Raw genomic sequence first — 6,277 nt, 5'->3', positions numbered from 1 at the left:
ACACAAGCTGTGCGAGGTACTGGCTCTTTGCATAATTGCAGCAATAAAAGGTTTAGTAGAGGTTGTTGTTGCGACTTGGGGCTTTCTTTAAAACTTTGTGTCCATTAGTATTGAAGCTGCTGTGTAGAACTTGTAACCTAAAATTGAAACAAAAAGAAATACAATTACTATTATTGCTATTTACAAACTGGTGTGACAATGCTGCTATATCTTTTGTGCTATCTACTGGTCCAACATTGCTGGCCATGTTTTCTGGTCTGTGCCATTTCTCTCCTCTATGTAATAGGAGGTGTTACTGACAATATAAACTTTGCCGCAGGTATGATGCAGGTTACATTTAATCTGGATCTTGTATCCATTTAAACATGTGGCAGTTCCTTACACCACCCAATAACTAGATTTAATCTATAAAGTAAATGAACAATACTCCCTGTTGTCATTGCCAGGATGCATCTTTTCTCAATTTGCTTTTGGTGGTCCTGCGAGTTTCTTCAGTCTGGAAACTTGGAGCTTCTGAAAAATATACTTGTGGGGCGAAAAACTCGTTAGGCTGTGCCAAATATGCTTGGTATGACTCGGGTCTTCATGTTTGACCAAACCTAAAATAAAATGGTTAGGACTCCAGGACATATAAACATTCTCATCCTGGTGATGCTTTTTAGCATTCCTGTACTTCTGTGTGGTGTTCACAGATTGACACTCTGCATGTGGTCTCTCTAAGAGACTGTGGACATTTGCTCCACCACTATATGTCTCTAACTGCTGTGTGGGGGTTACGGAGATGGTGGAACCTTTTGTGTGATCATGCATGCTCAAATTCATGCCATTGCTCAGCTCAGACAAATTTGTGGCTGAATACATTTGCTCATTTAATTCTGTGACAACTTTACCTACAATTGGAGTGTGTGTATACAAGGTTATTGTCTGTTCCCCTTTCCATGAGGGCAACACAAGTTTCTTTGTCACAATGGGGGCTGTGAGAGTGGATTCTGCAGAATCACTCTCCTTCTCAATGTACTGATCTCCCCCCTTAATCAAAACAGTGCAGGGGATATCTTTCATTGCTCCTGCTTTATTTGCAGTAATGTGCGCTTTGATGATAGGTACATCGTGCACAGTATTACGTTCTCTCTCTATTACAGAGCCCTGATTAGCATCTGTGACCATTTCAGACTTTGTAGTCTGTTTGTGAATGAGCCCCTCTGTGGTCTCATCCCTGCTCCTAACACTTATGCTGGGTGCTTCTGTGATCCCTTCATGAGAGATCTGGGCAGTTTGTTCACAATCTGCCAGAAAATTTACTTTTGTCTCAGAATTCTTCTGAGTACACTTCTTAACCTTTAGGGATTTTAAGAAGGAATGCACCTTTGCATTCATTTTCAGGCATGCGCTCTTAAGGCGTGTACCTGATTTCTCTTTAGATCCTAAAGTAACAGTTTTGGGCATTTTCCTGAAAGCCACTACAACTTTATGTAAATTCAGCATTGCACACGTTTTGCAATGCTATATTTATATTTTGTACACAAGATATCCTCCCAATGAGAGTGTCCGGATTCTCAAAGTTAACTCTAATATCTGGTACTAATTATCATTTATTTGGAAATGCTCATTTCCATTCTATTTATTCTAGGCCTTACAATTATCATGTGCCTATTTAGTAACATACCCCACTGTGATCTTGCAATGTGTCAGCAGGCTAACCAGCCCTTGTGCTGAGCCTAGTAAATGTAGTATTAGTTAAAAATGTTTCTGAATAATGCCATATTATCAATATCTAAGCGTGCACTCCCAGATAACGGTAACAATGGAATATCAGTTCTGTTTCACCAATACGTTATTCTAGGTCTACAAACAATGCAAGATAAAAATACACAATAGTATTACGTTTTCCTAGATACATCCTCACTGTGATTCTGTAGGTTAGGTAGCCAGCTTCAAGCATCTGCTACTCCTTATAAATATTATAATTATACAATCAGATACCAAAATGTACAGGTCCCTTCGTGGTCGCCATTGTAGAGTTTTATTTTAGGGGTCATATATCTCTCTTATCCCAATAATGGTTATTGAGATTGAAATATTATATAAAATATATTTATTATATCTTGGATTGATATAATAACATATATATTTGACATCTGCAATTATATTCTAATAGACCTTACAATACAATATGCAGAGTACTTGTCATAGATATTGCCTATATGGTAACAATGTGCAGAGACGTCTCTGCGCATGTGCGAGCGGGGCGTACGGCCAAATCCCGCATGATATGTGAACACTCCGAACAGGGGGTGGAAAGGGGCGTGAAGGGCTATTTGGGCTCATTACCATATGCATATGCCCCGCGTTTCATGGGCGTTCCCATGAAAACGCTGGGCGTACGTATGGTAATGCGGCCGTGACGCACGTGTAGGGGGCGGACATATGACATCGCCGGATGTCAGCTGCCCGCCCAGATCCCTGCTTTTCCTCGGAAAAATGTCCGTGTGGTCTGAGGTTGCGGGAGCTGGTGGAGCACTCGGTCCTGCATTCGATGGTCTGCGACCATCGAATGATGGGGGAGGTTCCCTTAGATGGAGGAGGCGTATTCCGTGAAAAATACACGTGCGGTCCGTTCGGCCAGCTTCTTACCGCGTACGGACGGAGTTGGCGATCCGTATGGAAGGCGGGGTTTCGCACGCACGTTCCTGGCCGCTTAATCGGATCCGGCCGCACCGATCAGAATAAGGGCCATAATCACAACCTCTTGCTTGTTAGGGTGTTCCCATAAGAGGGAGGACTGTGGCACATGCTTATAACGGGTCTAGGTGGCATCAAGCAATGGTGGAAGTCTGGTTGCCTCTTCTGGCTTAGCGCATGGAGGTGTCTGCTTTCCATTGTCTTATGCATTTCTGATCCTCCAAAAAAGCACCATGCAATTTACAGAGCTTGCTGAAATAGCTCAGTTGTACAATTATTAGACTGAAGATCTATAGGTCCCTAGTACAAACCAGATATTGGCAAGTGATGCGCATACCTCCTGGGATGTTGGGAGGGATCCTATTGGATCCCTCACAGCAGGGGAAGTGTGAAAGAAGCCCATAGGCTTTCATGGGCAACACTGATTTTAAAATTAAAATTTTTAAATGGTACTGCATTCCGGGCTTGCTGCATATGGTGGATGCGTCAAAACCTCTGAAAACTGCATTTTATGAGATTTGGATGCATTTTTTATTTGCTGCATCTTGCCCAATGTCTTTTCATGGACAAAGAGAAAGAAAAAAGGGTTGTGTATTTGGACGCACACCTTATTGTATAAGAATTTATATTTTTTGGAGTATCTTTTTTATTACAAGTTTATACAGTTGTGAGGACAGCACCCCCACCAACCCAAAAACAGATTGGTGATCAAGACCTATATTGACAGGTCAAATATCATTAGAGTGCAGACTTAAATCTCTCTTCGCCCAATGGGGCAGATGTATGAACGGTCGTTATGGGGGAGAAGGGGTATTAGCGCACGTTATGTGCACTGATACCGCTTCTCCCCCATGTATGAAGCGGCCGGGATGCGGTAATGGACAGGGGCGCTATGCGCCCCTGTCCATATCGGCGCTGCTATCAAAATGATAGCAGGCCGAATGTATGAACGGTCAGCATCGCTGACCGTTCCGCACGAAGCCGGGTTTGGCTTCGCCAGCATCAGGCTGGCGAAGCCCTATCTAAACAGCAGGGACAGCGCTGTCCCTGCTGTTAGGTCTGGGCTGCGCTGGGGATCTCGCGTGAACAGCGAGATCCCGCGCATGCCCAGTGCTGCCGGCCGGGGGACAGGAGATAGCGCATCAGTATTAACTGATGCGCTATCTTCAGAAAGGGACATTGCCGAAGGGGGGAGTTAACGCTCCCCCGCTTCGGCAGACAAGATGTTAATACATCTTGTCGATGTCCCTTCCTGCTTCGCCTCGCTATTGCGGCGAAGTAGGAAGTATCATAGCGGCGCGATAAGCGCTGCTATGATACATCTGCCCCAATGTCTTTTCATGCTGTACATGTGCAGCGATCACTGAGAATTTCCCAAGGTGCCCTGCACGGGGACGCAGTGGACCTGCCTCCCCCTGCTCACACACACGTATCTTTTCGTGCTTGCTGCTGCTGGCCGTATAGCAGGGACACCAGAAGGGAGGCCCTAGCCAAGTCATCCAGGCTGAAGTAGAGGCCGCTGCCATAAGTGTCAGGAAGCAGGGGAGGGACTGACAGCTTCCCCAGTCTGCTCGCAGCCTCACACACAGGATGGAGCAGCAGCTGTTAGGTAACAGGATAGTGTCTGCCAATCATTGTGGGCTTCCCCTGTATCTGATGTATGAGACCTGCTTAATTCTAATGTTCACAGATCTGTCCTAGTATTGCTTCCACAGGCTGAGCCCAGGTGTACCCGCATTGCCTGATCAGTGGCAATGTCAGCCCATCGTGCATGTCCCCAGCCACACAAGGAGTGTCCCCACAACGGAATCCTCCTCCCTGCATACACCTACGCCTGCTGCTGCTGCTGCAATGGTGCATATGACAGCCGCCTGGGAGCCACCAGCATCCATGCTGCCTGCAGGAAGGCAGATCACATACATACATGCAAGCACACATCTGCGCATGTAGTATGGTAGCTGTGTGAGCCTGCAGATGGGGAGGCGGTGTAATCTGTCAGAGCTCCTGTCCCTCCCAACATGTGCAGAGCTGCCAACATTGGATGTATATCATTCCTGAGCCTAAGGGCTCTTTGCAGGGTGGGGGGTCCTCTTAAAAAAAGGCACAGTACACATTCGGAAAGGGGGTATGACCACGCCCACTTTTTAAACACACCCACCTTAACCCATGGCCACACCCCCTTCCCGAATGTGTACCGATTTCTGCCCTTCAGATCTTGGAGAGTATGATACTTATGATTTGTATGACTGCATCAGTATTCTGACTGCTGGCATCCCAATCCATCCCTCTGCTGAGGATCCAGAATGAATCCAGCCCACGCACAGCACTGCAGTATTAAAGTATTATATTAAATTGAATTGATCAAACAGCATATTAGCAACATTTCTAAGTTGAACAGGATCTAATGTTAATAAAATATGTGTATATGCACGTACACACACACACGCACATATACATACATACACAGGGCATACCATATGTAAAACCCCACCTGCACTAGGTATGAATACCTGCAGTCACTGTATATAGTGCATCACACTTACTTTCCTCCAGCTTAATGGGTAAGGCACAGGTACCAGGGGGTCCCCTGAATAATCAGGAGTTTAATTACGGTTGCATTGTGGGAGTGGACTACAGGTGTCAGTGCAGCGCAGAAAGAATTGGGCGCCAGGCCATCTCATAAATTAGCATAAACAGTTTATTGAACATATAGCAGGGATATAGCGTGGATAACTTCTGAACACTCTCCTCCAGCACAAAGCATAATGGTTACATCAGGTCACTTATCACGCCAACTCCTCCAGCACATTATTCGTATTGGTTACATCAGTTACATCAAGGCACCTCCTCCAGCACATCACTTAATTGCAGTGGCATAAATATGGCGAACAGCAGTTCATACCAGGGCATCCTGGGACCAGTAGTGCTACACATCACAGGTTACTGTCTCTCTCATACGTAACAAGGACTCTTGTCAATGGGGGGCTACTCAGCATACTCAGCATACCGCGTGGCTTCGACCACTCACCCAGATCCATCCTCTCCTGAGACTCACACCTGGCACTCTTCTAGGGCACCTCTACAGGTGGGCATCACCCTCTCACTGGACTCTGTGTAATGCTGCTGCTCTCACACTGCGATCTCTCTCTCTCTCTCTGTTAGGTGCCTTGCTGGGACTGGCAGCACTCCCCAAATGTGCTGTGAGGGGCTGCATACCTCCCAACTTTCGAAGTGATGGAGGCGGGACGATGCTGCTTTGAAAATTCCGGGGCGTGGCCTATACTCGCGGCTCTCCCACGAGGCCACGCCCCCATTTTGACGCTATGGGGGCAGGACCAATGTTCCCTCTAATTTTACGAAGGCTGTGTGCGGCTAAAGATTTTGGCTGTGCAACTTTGGAATGAAATTTAAATTTTTGTGCATCACTTATATATAACTGGAAAATGACGTTCAGCATTTGTTTTAACTTTACTTCAAAATTATATTAAACATTTAAACATTCAAAATAGAGTACATAATGTAGTTAATGGGTGAAACACACATTAATTGAGTCCACAACTGCAAAAAGGGACCACTGCTGCTTTGTGCGCTCAGT

This window comes from Crinia signifera, chromosome 3 (genome assembly GCF_055691185.1).
Source record: "Crinia signifera chromosome 3, ASM5569118v1, whole genome shotgun sequence".
NCBI classification, from domain to species: domain Eukaryota; kingdom Metazoa; phylum Chordata; class Amphibia; order Anura; family Myobatrachidae; genus Crinia; species Crinia signifera.
The sequence above is the reverse complement of the archived record's forward strand: the minus strand, read 5'-3'. Positions refer to the sequence as shown.